This window comes from Mustela nivalis (genome assembly GCF_964662115.1).
Source record: "Mustela nivalis genome assembly, chromosome: 14".
In the NCBI taxonomy this organism is placed as follows: domain Eukaryota; kingdom Metazoa; phylum Chordata; class Mammalia; order Carnivora; family Mustelidae; genus Mustela; species Mustela nivalis.
This window is the reverse complement of record NC_139033.1, coordinates 32,359,096-32,380,746: the sequence shown is the minus strand read 5'-3', so window position 1 is coordinate 32,380,746 and position 21,651 is coordinate 32,359,096. Positions and strand designations below refer to the sequence as shown.

Genomic DNA, 21,651 nt, shown 5'->3' with positions numbered 1-21,651 from the left:
ATAATACTTGAAACGCCGTCACAGGTTTTACTCGAAGCACCAAAGAGTTGGCATTATGACCCTTGTATGATCTACTAATGACTTCTGTGAAAGGCACTGAATCTCTGTAATCATCAAAAGTGAAATCACCACTGTCAAAACACTGGCTCTGGCCCACAGGAAAATGCTTGATAAATGGCAGTAAATAATATAATAATAGCAAGAGCCGAGCGTGCGTGGTCCGTGTAAGCTAAATGTATTATCCCATTTTAGCTGAACAGATTTTAGAACAGTGTGCGATTCCATCCCATTTTGTAAATTACCAAGCTGCACCAATTCAAAAAAATTCTTCTGAAACTCAATTCCCAGGCATTTGGCTTTTGTTCCTGGGATTTCCACTGCCTTAGAGGATCCAGCTTTAATGGGCTCTTTCTGAGAAATCTTCCTTCAGTTCTGAGAAGTACTTTTATCGAACGCACCATTTAACTTCATTTTGCAATTAATGAAACTCTCAGGACATATTTCCCCTCCCCACCCCTTTTTAATTCTAGTTATTTTTTTCTTGCCTTTTGGGTAATTAGGAGCAGAAAACTACTCCCACTTGGAACTAAAGGCAATAAACATGGCAACAAAAACACCAAAAGCCAAAACAAATGTCATTTGCAGAGTTCTGCAAAGCCCATCCTCAGAATTAAAAACATTCTGTGTCACCGCTAAAGGTCTTTTTGTTTGCTAGCTATCAAACGGATCACTTTCTGATTTCAGTGAAATTCGGCCAAATAGTAAAGCTTTTCAGGTTTTTGGTCCTCCTTGACATGAACACTTAACCTTTTACAGCCTGGGAGGTAGACTCTTTCCTGCCTCCGCCACTCGACCATTTTGGTAATAAAACAAACCACCAATTTAGTTGTTTATTTTGTTAGCTTAAAAAGGTTTGCATGGTTAACTGAATGCAAATGTACCGTGCTGCTCTTCTCCTTTTAAAGTTTTAGACAAATCGTCACTGGACAGATTCAGCCAGGAATGACCCCTCTGCTTGTGAGACCCACGTCCCAAACTAGAAACGTGACAGAAAAGCAGGCAATTTAAAGAGACGCCCATTCCCTCCAAATCACTCTTCACTGGGTGGTGAAAAACCATTTCAGTCACTTACCCAGTCACCCAAGTACACAACCCCAGAATTTTCAGTTCAATCATATTCCTAGTAAGCCCCAAGGCCCCTCTGGTGATGGAGAAAACCATCAGGCTCGGGGCAGGGGAAGCGAAAGGCGCACTCGAATGTGCGAAAAAATGGCTCCCACAGGATTCTCTAGACTTCCTAGTTTGAGGGAGATCAAGAGCACTTTTAAAATAAACTTGGCGTTTGTGTCTCAGTCCAGTGGAAAATCTGACTTCAGACCCTTCAGTGACACAAAAGAAGCTTTTCTTTCCTGTGCAACCGGGATCCAGCCTTTGTCACCCTAACTGTAGCCGGTCACCGAAAGGGGTACCTGTGTGCCACGGGAGGCTTGGAAGCGTGGTGTTGGCAATCTTCGCCTGGGGGGCATGGATTCCCGGGTCCCACCCTCCACCCCCATATATCCTGATTAAATTGGTCTGAGGCGTGGCCTGGGATTTTTAAATGTTGCCTTGGCGATTTCAATGCGCCGCCAAGGTTGAGACCCCCAAGTGTCAGTCAGCCCAGGCTGCTACTGGAGAAGAGCATCCACCCAGTGATCTATGAACAACGGCAACTTACTTCTAACGGTTCTGGGGAGCTCTCTGGGTCTCTTTTATAAGGGCCCTAATCAGATTCATGAGGGACCCACCTTATGACCTACTCATCTCCCGAAGGCTATGAATTTTGGGAAGGGACACAGATATATAGTCTGTAGCAACCAAATTCCGGTGGAGATCCCCCATGCCAAGCTAAGGCCTGGGGGGGGGGGGGGCTTGGGCGCGGAGCCCACCCAAGTGCTCTGAGGTAAACGACGTCAGGGTTGAGCTGAGGGTGGCGCTGCTCGCAGGAGCCCCAGGACCAGATCAGCCATCGCCTTCTCCCCACTCAGAAGCCTAAGAGTTCCCCAAACAAGGGCGGGGGACCGTGGGGGGTAGGGGGAAGATCACACATAATTCTGCAGGGCTCTCGTGCAAGGACCCAAATGTGGTCCTGATTACAGTCTCCCTTCTCTGGGGGCCCCAGAAGGAGATACTCCCAGGAACTGAGTCGAACCAAAGGCGTTCAGACTCCCCACTGGGGTCATTCCCAACAAGGTGGCCGAGCACGGCTGTGCCCTGCCTCCCCCACCCCGGCCTGAGCGTGAGGCTCCGAATCTCTCCCTACACCACGTGTGCGGCCTCCGCAGGCCCTTGGTGGCGGGGCTTCTCCCCTCTATGGGGACCTGAAAACCAGCTGGTTGCTTTGAAACTTTAGATCCAAAAAAGTTACCTTCAAACCCATGCCTCAAGGACCTAAAATTCCAGAGCCGAGCCCCGTACTGCCCCTAAAGGTTCGAACAGCTCATCCGAAAAGGCCATGGGGCCTCCTGCCCACATTTCTGGTTGCAGCGTAGTCCAGGTGACGCAGGCGAGAAGTGTGGGGTTTTCCTCCCCCAGACCCAAGACAGGCTTACGCAGCTCTGGATCCAGACTGGGAGAACCCGGAAGGTCACAGTAGGTCCTCTCAGGCTCCACTCCAGCGAGTGTAGACGCCAGGGAAAAGGGAAAGGAGCTGCTGGCAGCGCGTCGCGGAGGCCCAGAGCTCTCGCGAGACCAGGCTCCCCACCTCCGCCCTGTGGTCAGGGCCGGCCCCGGCACGCTCACCTGCGGCTGCGCCACCCAAGGGACCCAGAAGGGTCTATAAGCAGCAGCTGGAGGAAAGGGGGCTGGAACAAGGATTCGCTTTAAATGGAAAAACAAAGGTCATTGAGGGGAACTTCTCACTCGTCCAAGAGCCTTGTGTACTCAACTCCCCTGGCAAGGCATGAGGGCTTGTTGTTCTCTGCTGAAGACCATTGCCCTGGAGATGGGCTGGGTGGGAAGAAAAATGTCGGTGGAGGCTCTGTCCTTGCTGGGTTCTGTCTCTGGCTGACCTCAAGAACGGAGCCCCAGGCGGTGGAAGGGGCCCCTGCGATGCTCCAGACGTCTCCCCAAAGCTGCACGGCGTAACTGGGGCCGTATGTGGGTAAGAGAGCGCCCCCCTCCCGCGATCTTGGGAAAGGGGAACATATGCAAATACAACATGGGTTATGGCTGGGGAGGTGCCTGACGGGAGACGTGTTCTAGAGGCCTGTGTGGGCCACACACCGAACATATGCGAGCCATGTGCTGCGGATCGGACACGGGAATGGAACGCTGAGCCAGGCTTTCACCAAAGGGGCTCACTGCAGAAGGGAGGGACGGTGAGAGCAAGGGGGTGCTGGCAGCGGAGAGAATGAATGGGGGCGTACTTGGAGGAGGCTGGAAGTGCACCCACCCGATTTCACTCACCAAGCACGTCTCTGTATTCCCTGCCTTCTGGTGGCCACTTACACCCGACGACAGACAGACTACTGGAGGAGGGTGTGGGGAGGTGGGAGGTAGCCAAATCGGTTCCCAGCGGCCATAAGGGGGGGCTTCTGCACCCACTTTCCACAGGAGCAGCCTGCCAGGCTCCATCAGGGCCAGGATGCCCGTCCTGCACTGGGTGTATCTGGACTGCATCCTAAAAGGGTCTCCTGGGGGGCTCTGACCCTATGACAGCTGTTTGAAAACAGACCACAGACACGTGAGGTAGTCACAGCTTCGGGACATGGGTCAGATAAAATCTGCCCCCAATCAGGCGAGCTCCCCGTACACAAAACGGGAGCACCATGTAAAAGAACGGCCTCACTGTTCCTTTTACGATCCTTAAAGTTGCTGCGATTGTCCAGGAAAGAATTTCAGTTCATCAGATATGAACTGAGAACCTCTTACACGGTTGGTGGGGGAGGACACGCGGGGACATACATGAATGATTACAATCCAATGCTACTGTGCCTTATATAAACACCGAGAGAACCCAGACAAAGGGAAGGTTAATTCTCATTGAAGGAGAGACTCCACGAAGAGATTGGGGCGGCTGGGGGTGGAGGGGAGAGCAGGAAGGAGAGAGGAGACAGAAGGGGAGAGGTAAGTGGGAATGACGACCAGTTCCAGCCCAGAAAGCCCCTGCATAAGAAGCTATAGAGTTAGGATTTGGGCGCAGTTTCGGGGTGAGGGGTGGAAGGTGACATGAGAGGTTGGAGGTGGCACCGAATCATGGGAAGGAGGTCAACATTTCCTTAGGATCCAAACCTCATGAAAACTCGGTGCCCCAGGGGCAGAGGTTACTACCCCCGTTGTGGATCTGGGTCTCCTGACTCCCGCGACAATATGAAGACCCATCCTAAAGGTGGCCCACACAGCTCTGAGGGCCTTGAAGGAACTCAGGTCTCCAATGCAGGACACCAAGGAGATAACCAGCACATTTCACGGCAGCGCTCACCCTGAACCACCTCTGCACACACCTCTCCCCACAACCTCTTATCCTCTGTAGCTATCCTCTTGTCTCTACATTCTTTCTCTCCTACCCCAGCAGCTGCGCGGCACGATTTCTTGCTCAGAGCAACTGACTGCTTTTCGGCTCTTCCCACCAGTCACCTGAATTGGGAAGACAAAGGGGCTCTCCAGGAACCAACTTTCTTAGAAGAATTTTTGAAGCTAATAGTTTTATATTCTTGACCAGCCACGAACTAACAAGGAAACAGAAGCTCTGAGAAAATGAGGATTTCTCAAGGTCTAGAACAGGTGTTTTAGGAAGATATTTTGGCAAAGAGAATGAACAGGGCTGGGATCAGGTGCTCAAAGAGAGTGAGGCCAATTCAGAACTCTCCCCGTGAGACCCTTCAAAGGTGGGCTTCAGATGTGTAGGGAATTCGTGTCAAGAAGGAACCACGGAACTGTAGACTATAGATTTTTAGAGCTGGGAAGGAGCTCCAGACATCATCCAGGAAAGTTCTACCTCACAGATGAGAAAACAGAGTTGAAAATGATCTAAAAGTATGGGCTTTGTCTGGGTAGATGGTGATATCATTACCCAGACAGAACAGACAGAGAACAGCAGCTCAAGGAGGAAGTTGATGAGTTCACTTTTGGACATTTTGAATTTGGAACATTTATGTCACCAAGATTTCTTTTTTTAGTTTTTCAGGAATTTGAAAACAAAATTGTTGGGTTTTGGCATTGAAAGCAATATCTTTCCACAAATACCGTTTCACTGCAGCTACGATAAAAAAGAACTTGTGGCTAGAGCGTCCTACGTGAAGACAGCACATTATTCCGAGTCTGTGTGTTGTGACCAACAGTCACTCAAAATCACAAATAGAGAACGATATGGATCCAATAAAAATTTTAGGCACTTTCTCCATAAATCTGTTTCCCACTAACACTACCCTATTTTCATATACCTATACTACAAAAGATAAATTTCTTCCTTATTGGTAACATACAGATCGAACTTTGAAAAACAGTTGTTTTCCATTCTTACTGATGCCCAGATGTAATTCACTGCTGTTTTGTTTTTGCTTTTGTTTTATAATATGTAGCAATTAACCAAGGAAGATGAGCACTTACTTGCTCCTACTCCTGGGGCAGCAGTCTAGCAAAAGTTTCAATGCTGCAGATTAAAAAAACAAACAAACAAACAAACAAAAAAAACACCTCAAAATCAAGGAGACTTTTGTCACTCTTTCAGAGCAATTTGCAAAATGCCTTGATTTGGTTGTCAGGCAGCGAAAAGAAGTAGTGTTTCCAACCCCCTCCCAGCCACGGGGATACGTCGCCAATTTTAAGAACAAGATCCTCAAAGTTGCAAAGCACCAAGAAGGCAGAACTTCTTGGCAGCAAGGTTTATTCACAGAATAACAAAATATAAAGTTAATAATATTGAAAATAACTGCAGTTCTGTTTCTTCAAGAGCTGAGTAGGGTGACTGCAAAGTTGGGGAGTCTTGGCAAGAAGGTAGAATGGAAGCACCTTCTGGTAGAGACCTTGGCTTTGCTGCTGCTGGAGCCAGATGCCTCGCATTGAGGCAGGCACTCGCTAAATAATGGCTGAACGAATGAATGAAGCCAGGAGGGAAGTGAACAAATCTTAAAGTAAGGGACGGCAAGACCACTATACTTCATTCACTGATTCATTTCTTTGGCAGATGTCATTGAGCACCCATTAGTACAAGACCACCAGGCACAGGGGGGAACAGACAAATGCAGAAGAGGTAAGGCTGGGCCTCCACATACTTCTTGCCTAGGAGAGGAAGAAAGACAAGGAAAGCAAACATCTGTGCCTCAGAGCAGAATCAGAGCTTGGAAGGGAGGCCCAGGGAAGGCTGGAAGCATGGTAGAGATGTAGAGGTCAGTGGAGTCGCTTTCGATAGGGCCACCTTCCTTCCTCCAGGGGAACTAAGTAGATGCAGAATTTTGGAAAACATGGATGGAAGCAGAGCACTATGAGCATTAAAAGCAGCAGGAACAGGGGCGCCTGGGTGGCTCAGTGGGTTAAGCCGCTGCCTTCGGCTCAGGTCATGATCTCAGGGTCCTGGGATCGAGTCCTGCAACAGGCTCTCTGCTCCGCAGGAAGCCTGCTTCCCCCCCGCTCTCTCTGCCTGCCTCTCTGCCTGCTTGTGATCTCTGTCTGTCAAAGAAATAAATAAAATCTAAAAAAAAAAGCAGCAGGAACAAAAATGCCCAGAGCAGAGAAGACAGGATGGGTCTGAGGCCTGGCCAACCTTGCTACGGAGCAGCTGGGGCCGCTGAAGGACGAGCGTTCCAGCAAGGGAGGAACTTAGCAGCAAGCTCCTTTTCCTTCTAGGAGAAGAGGAGCCTCTTTGTTTTTTAATCAGGGAAGAATTTTCATCAAGTCTGTTATAAGGCATAAACTGGAAGAAGCAGACACTGGAGCAGGTTAATGGGATCTCTGAGGCAAGAGTTACTAAGGACAGTGGCAGCCAGCCTAGGAAGTCACCGAGGATGGCAGGGCCTGGAGCTCCCTGCACGGGCTGAGCAGAAGCACAAGAAAGGCATCCTAAGTCCTGCCTCTGGGTGATGGGGATGCCCACGTGGAGCCCAACGGTGGAGACCGAAGAAGGTTCTGGAAGGATAATGAGTTTATTCCTGCATTAAGTATTTGTGATGATATGTTACGTTTGTGCTGCCCACAGGAGACCTGGGAGGAAAGGTTCATCAGGACACAGGACACACGGGCAGAACTGGACTCTGCAGAGACAGGCATTCAGGAATCAGCTGCCCATACACACGACTGAAACTGTGGGAGTAGAGAATGTCCCTGGAAAGAAAGTCAGGAAACAAGAGAGAGAAACAGTATTTAAAGGCCTTCCAAGCCATCTACTCAGCATGCCCCCCTCAGAACCTGGTTTTCTTTTTTTTTTTTTAAGATTTTATTTATTTATTTATTTATTTATTTGACAGAGAGAGATTACAAGTAGGCAGAGAGGCAGGCAGAGAGAGAGAGGAGGAAGCAGGCTCCCTGCCGAGCAGAGAGCCCGATGCGGGGCTCGATCCCAGGACCCTGAGATCATGACCTGAGCCGAAGGCAGCGGCCTAACCCACTGAGCCACCCAGGCACCCCAGAACCTGGTTTTCAAAGCAAAAGAGAATTCCTAACCTTGGTTTTTAACTTGGAACAAAGAAAACTCTGCCACATCTCACCCATAACAAGGGCCAGAGCAGCAATCCTTTTCAACAAAACCCAAGCTGAATCCCACTGGTGGCCTTGGACCTGAGAGAGGGAGCGCGATGGAAGCAGGAGCACGTCGCCCGCTGCTCAAGCCGGCCCTCCTCCCACGGGCTTCCTTCGAGCTTCGCCCGGCAGGCCAACAGCCCCGACGGGCTTCAAGAAACCCTCGTGCCGGGTAGAAGGCCAGGGAAACGAATAACCTGATTCACCTCATCTGCAGCCACCACAGACAGAAAAACAAGAGGAGATGTGCACGCTGTGTAGGAGGAATGTTCTTTCCTACTCCCACCCGCGTCCCACCCGTCTCTCTGTCCCAGGTCATTATCAACACATTTCAAACGCGGAGAAGATGTTGATAAAGCCGCTCGGCATCTGCTCCCTCCTCCACAACGGAGCCCTGCGTCTCACCACCGAACCTTCCCACCTCAGCGTGGAACAAAAAGCCTGACTTCTACCCCCGGCACCCACAGCTGTTTTCCACGAATAGAAAGAACCCAGCCAACCCCCCTGGCTCTTTGAAGGTACGATATCCTTTTCCTGTGGCCTAATTTAGCTGCACATTGAAAAGTGCAAAAAAAGCAAAAAAAAAAAAAGGATGAGGTTTTCACAAGAGTTACTTTAGTGGGATGAAGCAGATTTTCTTCCAATGTCAAATTCTTGAGGCGCATGTGCTGGGTTTACATTCTTCATTTGTTGAAATAATCTCTAAATTGTTCCCAAAGTGTATTATCATTTTGACCGAGGAGATGGAAGTTCATGGCTGTGAGAAAAATATTCTGTGTTTTTCAAAAAGTCATCACTTTTCTTATCAAGGACTCACAGGACCGTGTTGATGGGAGCATTACCTAGCTGGACAGCTACCGGCACACGCGGCCTAGCGCCCTTCAACAGGCCCTCATCAGCTCTGGAAACCGATACTCGTCAGGTGTCCAGGGCTCCGCAAGCCTGCTGCGCCTGGCCTCACTCACAGAAGGCGGAATAAACAGAGAAAACACCCTCTTGGGGTTTGTAGTTAAACCAAGGTGTCCTCTCCCAACGTGCAAAAGTATAGCACCCGAGAGCCCATTCAACAGCACGAAGAAGAGCAAACGGCCTAGAACTACCTCGTTCATCTGGAACCTTCTCTGTCACACTATCCACTGAGGTCCTGGACTACTCCTAAGTATTTTTTTTTCTTCCTCATTAAAACAGACCAGAACAGGAATGATTTTAGATCCTCTCCCTTCCCATGGAGGAAAAGTGCAAGGGGACCCATACTGAAGAGATGTGGAGCCTATTTTATGTCTCTTTTTCCTAATCTTAGACTCCTAAACAAGGGGGTGTATTTGCGAAGCAGAGGAATACCACGGGAAGGAAGCTGGGTTAGAGCCCAAGAAGCCTGGGAGCCGTGCTGAGCTCACGGGAGTGAGACAGAACTGGAGAGCTCCGTGGGGCTGTCTCTTTGGCGTGGAAACCCGGAGTCCAGACAAGACCCAGGGAAAGACGTCACAGGTCAGCTAGAGTGGTTCTCAGGGAGATGTATGGAGGGTGGTTTGTTCCAACATGGAAACCTACGAAACAGTCCATTTGGTTTTCAGAAAAATGCAGAAAGGATTCAGCACAAACCTTTTTTAAAAAAAGTAATGCCAGATCCTTAAGAAGGTGAATATCTCCAGGGTTATGCCTACAGCTGTCCATGCCGGGACCATCCCAGTTTCTCCCGATGTCCCAGTGTAGTAATTAGTAACACCTCCTTTCACCCTTGTAAGGTCCCAGCTTGGACAGTAACCTTTATGGTCAGAGATATGAATGGACAGGAATCTGACAGATTAAGGCGGACACTGAAACAAATGCAATATTTTAGAAAGGTTTTATTCTTCTGAACTAAGGAATATGGATTAGAAATGATGCAGGCTTTACATATCGCCTTACATCCACAGTTCCAGGCAGGGCCTTGCACTCTGATCACAGAGCAGGGCTCCCCCGGAGAAGAGGGGCTCGTGCGTGGCACTGAGCAGGTGAGAACGGCAGAGCCATTCTCTCCCACATCTTCAATGAATGGTCCTTTGGCCAGAGACAGGGCACTGAGGACTGGCTTAATGGTTCTCCCTGACTCTGTGGGTGAAACGGGTGTGTGGGGGGGGGAGGGGGGCTGTCAGAAAAGGCTTCTGCTGCAGAAGTTTCCAAGGAGTGAAGCGCTCTCCCACACCATGCACCAGGAAAGAAAACGAGCTCGTCTACTGAGCGGAGTGGGCTCAGAAGCCGGAAGACGGAAGGTCTTCACGATCTGGCATCTTCCCGTGGCGGATGACCAGTCATGTCAACAATGGCTCTCCCACCGCAAGCCGGTGTTTGCCGGAGGAGCCTCGATTTGGCAGGGCAAGTTCAGAAGAGTGGAGCTGGGCTCGAAGCCTCCGGTGCAGCCGGTGGGACCCAGCCTCCTCCTACCAGCAGCCAGCCAGGCTCTCAGCGGCTGCTTCCCCTGCACGCTCTCCCCCTGCACCTCCCGCCGCCCGAGAGAGAGAGAGAGAGAGAGAGAGAGAGAGAGAACACCCAAGCAGCAGGACTGGTGAGACAGGTCTCATCACATGAAACCAAAACACTTCTCCAGACCGCACTACCCAGAACGAAATGCTCTCTGATCCCCTGAGCACTTTAAACCAAAACACCCTCAAACCCTGAACATCAGCAACGCACATACTTCTCTTTTTCGGGGTTGTGAAGGGAGGGTGGGGTGCGGCACAGAACAACAATTTTCATCAGAGGAAAATCCCCAATACACAGGCTGACACCTGCTTTATCTATTCTCCCCCTCCCAACCCAGTTAAACCATCACAAACAGTCTCGACAAAATATCCTCTGCGGGTCTGGGGGTGGCGGTGACTGGGCGAGGACCGGGCGTGTGCTGGGGGACATACATGTCAGCATGGGGGTGTGAACGGGGTGTGCTCCCCACAAGCGGGTGAGTGCCTGGCGCGGACATTTGGTTATTCCCCAGCCTGTTGGTACGGGGTCTGGGGGAAGATAAGCACATCTCAAAATCCTCCTGACCGCGCTTTCACTAACCCACCCACAAAAACAAACTGTAGCTAGAAACTTCCAATGTCTCATTTCAAAATTTAAAACCAGATCTCGAAATGGGAACATATAAGAGACCGCATACATTTATGGAGAGAAATTCCCCCCCCCATTTCCTATCTTCTACAGGTACCCACTGTGAAAGAGCTCATCTTTAGATCTTTTTTTAAGAACTAGCTGCCTACCAGAGATCTTCACTTCGACACTTCTTTTTTCAAATCTAGCATCTCCTTGCCATGTGATACCACGACACTTAGAGCTGGCGGAGCGAAAGCCTGTCATTCTTAAAACACGAAGAGAATAATTCAGCGCTTTTTTTTTTTTTTTTTTTTGTGATCACAGAGAATGCAATTAATACTCTGGCTGCCTTGGTATAGACCAAACCTTCTGCCACAGTGTTTTGTGCTACTGCTGTCTCGGGCAGCTCTGCCAATCTTTTCATTCCAACAGAAACGATGCCAGGCTTCTCAGCGCTCGGCAAAGTATAATGAGGCGGAAGAGGTGGCTGGAACCCTCAGTGGGGGAATGTGGTCCTGGGGTGATGTTCTACGAAGTACAGAGCTACCTCGAGATCCAAGCGCTTTTGTCTCTGCACACCTCCCCAAAGCAATTAAAACCTAGTCTTTACAAAGGAAAGGAGTGAGATTCTTAAGTCTTCATGGGTAGCCCAGGAGATTTCAGTTCATAGGTGGTGCAAAGCAGGAAACACAGCTGCAGACAGAGAATGAGCAGTGATTTTCTACGGCATCTGATCGACGTGGGGGAGAGTTACTACCTGCACAACAGGTAGACTTCCAAGAGATCAGATAAGAAATAATTATGACTCACAGAAAGGACAGGGGTGAAGAGAAGAGAGCCAGGAAAGAGAAATACGTATACATGTTTGTAGATATTATGCTACAACACCCGTGCACAGGCCAAAGCTCTAAGGGAATCCTAGACCCAACCCCTGACTCATTCAGGGCCAAATAACTGGTCCAAGCCAGTGATGATATTTACCACGGATCCCAGGGGCCCCCGAGTATATTAGACAAAAGAAAAAGCAGTAAAACCAAACCCCAATGCTCTCACTGATTGGATATTAATACCACCCTACTTGATCCCTAGCCTTTGAAACTTAGAGAATCACAAAATCTAGTGGGAGGCTCTCTAATCCAACTCTCTCATTTACAGATGAAGAAACGGAAGTTCAGAGGAGCATGCAACGCACCCAAACAGCAAACGGCTCAGAAGGCTGGGACACGACCCAGGGCTCTTGGCCCCCGGCCCTCAGTGCTGGGCTAATCTCACCCGCCAGACCAGCCACAGACTCCTGACCTTGATAGCTTCTTCTTCGCTACAAGTGTACCTCCCCCATCCTGTGTCTGGATTGAGTGTGTGATATTGTGATATAATAAGAAATATACATTTGGTCTTCACCTCCGGTTCCTGGCACAAAGCTCCTAAAACTCTTGGAATTTCCTGAATGACAGCAGTGATAGCGGTATCTTTTGTTATATTATACGCAGCCTCAGTCCCCAGTTCAGGACACAAGAGCTTCTAAGACCCTTGGAATCTCTACTGATGAGTGTCTTTTGTATGCTAATTAGATGATTAGTGGCCAGTGGTCTTGTATCACCTCAGGATGGAGGGGAGGCCTGTCACCAGAAAGTTCAAGACCTGATGACAAGGAGATGGGCCTTTCAGCTCCAATCCCCAGAACCTTTTCTGGAGAGAGGGGCTACAGAATGAGTTAATCACTACAGCCAATAATTTCATCAGTCATACCTACTACATAATAGAAGCTTCATTCAAACCCCTGAACTGTCAGGGTTCTGAGAGCTTCCCGGTTGATGAACGGTCCAAGAGGTTGTGAAAGCTCCCAGCACTTCCCCCATTCCTTGCCCTATGCACTTCTTCCATTCAGGTGTTCCTGAGTAGTATCCTTCATTACAAACCAGTCGTAGTAAGCCAGGAATATTCCTGAGTCATAACCACTCCAATGATAACCATTTCAATAAATTATCAAATGTGAGGAAGGGGTAGTAAAAACCTCTGGTTTATAACTGGTGGGTCAGAAGTGTGGGTGGCTCAGACACTGGTATCTAAAGCAGGGGCAGGCTTTGGGATCTGATGCCAACTCCAGGTAGTCAATGTCAAAACTGAATTAAATGGTAGGACGCCTAGCTGATGTCCAGAGATTCAGAGAACCGGTTCCTGGGGCGAGGAACTCCCTTCCACATCTGCTGTTAGAAGGGCTGGGAGTCCAGTAACTCACAAGGGACTCCTGGCATCTGATCTCCTGCCTCTTTTGTCCAGGGTAGCTGCTTTGTCCTTCCATCTTGTGGACAATCCAACTCAGTCTCAGAACTTTCTGGCAGGTGAGATCTGCTGGCCTTGCTGCACACCGCCAGGCACAGGACAGGACCCCAGCTGACTTCCAACAGAAAAAAGCATCCCCTTATCAGGACAACACGCACAAACCCTTCCCTAACTTTGACCTGATGGTTCCCAAGACGTGAGTCCCACCTTTCCACTGAGTACTGGCTCCGTCCCTGGATGAATGTGTCACATCAGTCCGTGGCAGGACATGCTACATTCACAAACACAGACATATTTACTTCTAAATGGGATCCTGTCCCATTGCCTTGAAATAAATATTCCTAGTTTTTAGTTTCTTTCTAGCAGACATCAGACTAGCGGTGGAAAGTCTGATGTTGTACTCCCAACCCCAACTCTTGAGGCAGGTGGGCAAGCCTCCTCTTTGACTTCAAGATACTCACCTTTAAAAGTGTGGCCAGGCCCTCCCTGCATGCACCACGCGTGGCTCAATGAGAACCTGGATGCGAGTACACTTGGGAAAGAGTCACACAGTGTGCCACAAAGCTGTCTAAACTATACCTCGTCTGGGCAAAAAGGAAGCTCTTTCTACCCTCCCATATAATAAGATCCAAAGATGGGGTAAAAAGGTGACCATACTGTGTAATAAACAGTTAGCAGTCCAGACCAGTACTGTCCAATAGAAATATAACAGGAGCCACACGAGTAATTTTAAATTTTTGAGTGGCCACGTTTAATATAGTCTTATTTAAACCAATATATCCAAAACACTATCACTGCAACATACAATTAACATAAAAATTAACCTAAAAATACTAATAAAGCATTTTTGCATTCATCTTTTCACACAAAGTCTTTGAAATCTGGTGGGTACTCTATACTCCAGTCACATCTCCAGCCAGGCTAGCCACACACCACGTGCCCGGTGGCTACGGCACTGCCCAACACTGGAGGGGATCTGGGACACACTTCGTCACGGTTTCACGCTTTGAAGCTTGTGAGTCTTTTTTCGATGCCTAGCACACTGTTTTAAATGCCCTGTCGATACGTGTGAGCATGGTAAGTATTTGGATGTCTCCTGTGATCATGGAACATCATGGGATAAGAAGAGGCAGAAAGGACTTGAAAAGGCATTAGTCCGTGTTGACCTTTTCCTATTCTTGAAACCCAGAAGTCCTGGCTTGCAGGCTGCCAAAGGGAAAGTTGCTGCTCCTGGTGAAATCCCAGGTGAGGTCTCTCCTGACAGTGGGAGCCCCTCCCTCCCAGCTACCTTTTACCCCGGTGCCTCTACAGGGGCCACTGCCAGAAGCCCAGGGAGACCGCTGAAAACAGATGAGCACTTGTCCCCCCCACCTTCCACATTACTGTGAAATCATTTGCATTCTGTTTGGCGAATTTGCATAAAATGGGAGCCAAGAGAGTCTGGCTGGCTTTCCAGGCCACACTCTCTCCATGCTGCTATGGCCACCACTATTTATCACCACTTACAAGGGTGGGAGAGCCAGGCAGACCCCTGGTTGGAATCAGCATGAAAATAGAAGCCCTTCCCTACACTGCCACGATGATCAAAAATCCTGTCCTCTGGGGTAAAGGAGTGGAGGAGCTCTGAGATGTAATCTGGCTGCCACGTCCTTTTGTTATGACAAGAGTTTATTTTATGTGACTCTGACCTATGGCATGACAACACAGCCTGGGTCGGGGCTGTAACGATCCAGGACGGCGCGCTCACCTGAGCCGTGGAGCTCACGTTCCAGCCTGTGGGCCACCTGGGAAACCAAACTCACCACCCTTCATTCCAGAAAGCCACAGGCTTCCATTCCAAAAAGCAATGTTTCCCCTAGAGGACCCCTTCCCCTTCCCCCCAGGTTCCTTGAGGGTCAACTCAAGGTAGGGTGCCACTGCCCCTAGATGCGCATGCTCCTTCCTCTTCCTTTGGGTCACGGGGTGGGGGAGGGGGCAGGGCTGGGTGGGGTTGGGAGACGGATCTGTAGGCGCCAAGTGGACAAAGTAAATGACACAACAGAGAAGGCAAGCCTGCAAGGGAAAACACACAGAAAACAATTTGATGCTAGTTTACAATTTGTTATTTTATCTCAAAGGCCCATCTCTTTCTAGGACTCTTTCCCAGAGAAATTCCATTTTCATTACAAAGCTGGTTTCGGATGCCAGGGAAAGGACTGCAGCGCTGTTATTACTGCCATTGTTATTTCTACTAAGGTCATCTCAGATGGTATGTCTACGTGAGATAAACGGTTTCCTAGGCAGGCTTCTGTGCCTCCGGCCGCTGGTTCTGTTGGCCTGCTCATCACTCCTGGGGCCTTGACACAAGCAGCTTCCAGGAAACTCCAGAAGGGGAGAGGCCATAGTGCTATGGAGAAGGGCACCGAGTACCCTGTGGATGCCTGAGTTCAAATCCCAGCTCAGTCCCTGAAGCAGTGGCGTGAGTCACCTCTCCAAGCCCCCGTGTCCTCATCTACAAGGACAAAAGCACACCAAGCTCCTGGGACTTTCCTAGGAAAGAAATGCGTTCATGGAGATGGGCTGTTTGGAAAGCTTCCGGCAGGGCGCACGCACACAGCACCAACAGCTCTTCTACCGTGATACGGCTGGGCTGTCCCTCTGACGTGGCCAGTGCTGCTCTTACCATCCACGCAGACTGTCTAGTCAGTCAGTCGGTCGGTCGGTCAGTGTCTACTGGGCACCGCTGTGGGCTTGCCCTACGCTGAGCACCGAGAGGTCAGTGATGGTCAAGTTGCATCCATATTCCTCAAGTCCTATGCACAACCTCACAGATTCTACCTTTGAAATGTCTTTCACAGTTGTCCCATCCCGATGGGAAGAAGAGGCAGGTGTCCAGGCGCAGGTGCTCAGCCCCGTCCCGAGAGGGACCCCTGCCCCTTCTTCCCACCTGGACTCCCTCTGCCCCCTCCAACAAAAATTACTATCCTGCTAGAAACTGTCACCGGCCCTCTACCGCATGAAAGACCAAAGACCAAATCCAAGTTCTCGGGGAGACCCTCAGGGCCTTGGTGCATCAGCCTTGACTAACCCCGCCCCCCACCCCCAGCTTCATCTCCTTGTATTCCACCCCACAACACCTATCCTCTGGTCATGCTGGCTTCTGCACCATCCCCAACTCGTCACAACCTTCCCATGACTCTCTGTACTTGCACACAGGACCCTCTCCCATCCCCCACAGGGCAAGCTCTTATGAAGCCTTCAAGGCCCAGCCTGCAAGGTGCCACCTCCAGGAAGCCATCCTTAACTTCCTCAGGAAGAACTCACTGGATTGCGAGATTTCCAATGGAGGGGCTGCCTCCCCAGGCGGCTGCCCTCCACAAGGCCAGAGACTACACAGAGAAACCTCGCAGGCATTGAGCCTGGTGAACAAGGGAGTGACCACATGTCACTGTCCTGTAGTGGAAACGAAGTCCAGGGGCAAATGCTCTGAGTCAGGGCACACGAGCCCTTCCGGGGCACTGGCAGGGCGCCTGATTGTTCCAAATATGCCAACAATGTCCCTCTGGCAGAGCGAGGATAACTTAGCCACAGCACTCCAGCAGAAACCCCCCAGAGACACCAACACCCACATGCCCCATAGTCCGGATCCCTTCCAGGCTCGGCCCTAGAAAGTGAGGTCGAAGAAAAGGAAGGTGCAGGTGAGCCCACGTGTGAGGGTGCCTCGTCTGCTGCTTCTTTTTCACGCTGCCACTGCCTTGCCTCCTCCCTCGCCCTGTGTTCTGGAATGAATCGTGGCCCATAAGCCCATTTTTCAGATGACTGAACCCAAAACTTTTAAAAAATCTTAACCATCTGGAAAGGAAACATTTCAGAAACACACTACCCGCTTTCCTTGAACTCTTCAACTCGCCCTTATGGAAAGGGACCCGTCCTGCTGACCCAGCATCATCGCAAGCCTGGCCTGAGCCACGACCCGGGGACAACCTGGAGGACTGCTATGACCTTCGTCACCATCCGCCCCACAGGAGCCTCACACGGCCGGGTCTGGCATTCCTGGGCGGGGCTTCGTGGCCTTGTTACCCTCTTCCTTATAGTCAGACTCTCCACGTAATTTTTCTAATAATTTGCAGGCTCTGCTTCTGCTTCTCACTCAGGACTAATGGACTGTCTGTGCCATTTCTACAAACCAGAAAAAAATGGTAACTGACCTTGTGAGAAGATGTATTATAAATGAAAACAAAACCAAAAAAACTCTGAGTGGAAAATTATTTAAGCTAAAGATACAAATGTAGGGATCTGAAGGGGCACATGCACCCGAATGTCTATAGCAGCGATGTTCCACTGTGGAAAGAGCCCAGATGTCCATCAGCAGATGAATGGATAAAGAAGATGTGGTATATATACACAATGGAATACTATGCAGGTATCAAGAGAAATTAAATCTTGCCATTTGCAACAACATGGATGGAACTAGAGCGTATCATGCTTAGCGAAATAAGTCAATCAGAGGAAGACAATTATCATATGATCTCCCTGATATGAGGAAATTGAGAGGCAGAGCCCGGGATCATGGGGGGAAGGGAGGAAAAATGAAAGAAGATGGGATTAGGAGGGAGACAAACCATTAGAGACTCTTAATCTCAGGAAATAAACTGAGGGTTGCTGGGGGGTTGGAGGGAGGGATGGGGTGGCTGGGTGATGGACACTGGGGAGGGCATGTGCTCTGGTGAGTGCTGTGAAATGTGTAAGCCTGATGATTCACAGACCTGTACCCTTGGGGCAAATAATACATTATATGTTAATAAAGAAAAAAATTTTTTTAATTCAAAAAAGGGAATGACATTCTGACAGAGACTACAACATGGATGAACCCCGAAAACATATTGTTAGTGAGATAAGCCAGACATGAAAGGACAGATACTGTGTGATTCACTTGTATGAGGTGCCTAGAATGGTCAGATTCACAGGGACGGGAAAAAAGTAGTTATAGGGGGCCAAGTGGAGGAAGGAATGAGGAGTTTGTGTTTAATGGAGTCAGTTTCAGTTCGGGGTGGTGGGAACGTTCTGGAACGGATGGGGAGGGCGGTGGGACGACACTGAGAATTTATGGAATGCCACTGAGCTATGCACTTAAAAAATGGTTAAAATAGTAACTATCAGGTATGTCTATTTCTGTCTCTTTCTCTCCAAGCCCACACTTGCGGGCACACATGCGCGCGCACACACACACACACAGCACACACACCCCAACTCTGTTTAGAATGATGGCCCAGCTCTTATGACTAATGGGTATGACCTTTGGCGTGTAACCTTTGTGTTACCCTTGTTCATAGCAGGGGCTGAAATTACTTCCTAGTTCTTAGTTGTGTTTAGAATCATCATAATTACTAAACAGAGTGTTAATGGACTTTGCGGTCATAAAGACTTTTCATCCACCAATTACAATCCTGGTGACAAATGAGTGCTCTTCGTTTCCACGTCAACATTATAAATCATCGCAGGTACAACTGAGGCAGAGAAAGGAAAGAGGTTTCTCCTCTTCATGCTAGACAGGAGGGAGCCCGTCCTGGGCACAGAATCCAAATGTACCCCTCTCTTGTCCCAAGATCAATTGCTACCACTAAGAGGTCACACAGAAAGCCCTTAAAAAACAAAGGTCCTAATTATCTCAAGTCCTTGAGATTTTAAGAATTTGTAAAAATACATAAAGCAGGCTTTTAAACATTATCATGTTGGGTTATAGCTTATAAATTAAATGCTTTAATTATATTGGACCCACATTTTTAAAGCAGGCTAGTCCCCAGAAGAGAGCGGAAATAGCTAGTGGGGTGTTCAGTTCAGCAAACACAGATCCCAGGGTTTGGGGAGCCTGGTTTTGAACTCTGTCTCAATAAATAAAAGGTTACTTTTGTCTCTCTGCCTGAATAATAATTTCCCTTCCTTTTTTGCTTCCTTATGAAATACCATGAAGTTCTACTCTAAAAATTAAAACGTGTTGTGCCTGGGAGACACGTTTAATTTAATTTTTTATTTACATATGCTTTCTTAAACAGACCCCTTCAAACAATTTTGTTTTTATTTTATGCCTTCTGAATTTGAGTTACTCATTTAGCACATGAACTTAACTAGTCAACCGATACTGTTTAATAACACGAAGAGATACAGAAATTAATGAGAAAGCAAGGAAAAACAGAGATACGTTTAATAAGGAGCCTAGTAAGAGTTTCCTATCTTGTCAGGTCTTAGTGTTTAGGTTTCTTTTAAGAAAGTCGTTTCCTGGCCCACTCCAAAACTCCCTGAACCCTGCAGACTAGCCCAGCAGCATCCTGTTCAAATGTTATTGTGGAAACACTGTGCTGTTCTAGGTCAAATGTATCCAAATTAAACCAAGGGAGATGGAAACAACTCTCCCTTGATACACCGTGGTGGCTGAAAGTGGGTTTGTTTATGAGTAGAATAAAATTTACAGCTAAATATAAAAAAAGGGATACATCATCATCTTGTAAGCTTGAGTAACATGTCATTCCACCTCTGGACTCTGGAAAAAAACACTAAGGTCATGCCTAAAATAAGACAGCAGAGGGCTGAGGATGACCCAAGAGGTAAAACCACAGACTTTTCCCACCTCCTGATTAAGGCATCAGGTAGGTTACAATTGGACAGTGAGGTCATTTCTCTTGAACCAGGAACGCACTGCACATTTGTTATTCCAACACACACACGCTGACCCCTGGGGCAGTTTCAGAATCAGGTGTCTGGTCTCCAGTATGAAGCGGTGATTACTACTTATTTTTCAAAAGCTATTTACACGGACTGTTGGAGCCAAAGAGGAGAAAGACAGAAACAAAATGTTTCTCTTTTTTTTTTTCAACTATGAAAGAACTTTTAAAAGTTCGTGTTATGAAAGATTTCACCTCCTCCTTACTAAAATAAAGATGACTAATTGGCTTCCTAAGGAAACACAAAAGAAACCAAAAAGTCACATGCAGTCAAGTGTTACTTTTTAATAGGTTTCTATTTTACATTAAAAAAAAAAATTCCTTAAGTTTTAGAGGTTCCATGACCGCTTGGATTGCCTAAAAAAGGATCTGGTTTTGCCTCTTACTGGGGAAAATTCCTTGATTTTGCAAACCTCTGCTTCCTCAATCTGTAATTCCACTTCCTACCCTCAGAAGAGGTTATGGGGGTTGAATTATCTCCTATCCACCGTAGCACTAAGCACAGAGTCTGGCATGTGGTGGGGTGAAATCAGTTCCTTCCTTCCTCCTGGCTTTTGGGGCCAGAGCCATTGAACAACGTTGTGATACATAGAAATGTGGGAAACGAAAAGACCAGTAGGGGTAAGGGGGAAAAATGTTCCAAACATTTTGGCCAAAAACGAAAGTCTTCTCTAAGTCTCTATTGTGCATGCAACCCCCACCCCACACTTGAACTGACACTCGGGCTGTTATACTAAAGTAGAACATTGTGTTTTCTGCCATTGACCCTCTCTGGGTAATCTGCGGTACCACTGGAGGAACCCCAGGACTCCCGCAAGAGTTAATGAGGCCCATCGACACTCTCTTATCAGCCTGTCCCCTTTCTGCTATACTGTAGTCCCTTATATGGTGAATGATTTGCCTGCTTACTGTGCTAACTTCCACAACGGATTCACGAGAGGGTCGAGGGACAGCTCTTGACCGCCACGTCTTCTGCTACAACTCCAGCGCTCTTCTCAGTATTTGCTGAATAAATGAGGTTGAACTAACATAGCCACGTGCCCTTTAGACGCTCTGGGAGCTTGCTGATGAAGGCTCCACCGCTTTTTAAATCCAGAAACCGCTTTCATCACCAAGTTTATGTTGCTTACCTAAAGAGGCCAATCTTAGGAGTTAACAAAAACGCAGATTGCTGGTTAGATGCCAAACAAGCAAAGTGATTGTCTACATTCATATAATTCTACCTGCCCTGCTGTGTCCCAGAACCCTCATGCTGAGTTTCGAGAACTCTTCTGTCCCTCACACCACTGTCCCCTTGGAGGCGTTGCCTGCTCAGTCCTGCCCAGCCGCCAAGCACAGCCGCAGCATCGTGAGCGGACGTGTGGGCCTCACAAGGCAAGAGGTCAGGTGTCCCTCTGCCCATCCCATAAACATGAAGCCCCCTTCAAAAAGCCAAATCGAAAGGGGGAGGGGGGAGAGAAACCTGAAACAAAAGACTACATTTTAATTTCCTTGACATTTTTTTTGAGGTAAAAGGCAGCAGAGGATACTACTTTTCAAAATTAGATATACTGGATTAAGTTTCTGTTGAGGAATCTGGTGTCCTTGTGAAAACAGACCCTGAGAAGCAGCACAGTGTTAAGGACAAAACCACTGGACTCTGAGTCTGGGAACGAGTACCAGCTCCTCTGGCCTTTCTGGCTCCCCAGCAACTCCCCAGAACTTTCTCTTTGCCTGGGAACAAAGAGAGGACAAAAAGGGTGTGGGCGGAGAAAGTGGGACTATAACACCTGCCTGGTCTAGGGTCGCCATGAAGACCAAAGGGGCCAACAGACACAAAATTCCCTTAGAAACTTTAAAATCCTCGGTCGAGGGGCACCTGGGTGGCTCAGTGGGTTAAGCCTCT

At 48.5% G+C, this 21,651-nt stretch overlaps 1 protein-coding gene and 1 long non-coding RNA gene across 2 annotated transcripts in view; both read right to left on the bottom strand.

The window, feature by feature from the left end:
* BCL2 (BCL2 apoptosis regulator) overlaps positions 1-21,651 on the bottom strand; it is a 173,243-nt gene that overhangs the window by 137,595 nt on the left and 13,997 nt on the right. The window lies entirely within an intron of this gene.
* LOC309848265 lies at positions 5,147-8,303 on the bottom strand. Its single transcript, XR_014302930.1, has 2 exons — positions 7,608-8,303; positions 5,147-7,383 (listed from the first exon to the last, which is right to left on the bottom strand). It is a non-coding gene; the product is annotated as an uncharacterized lncRNA (long non-coding RNA).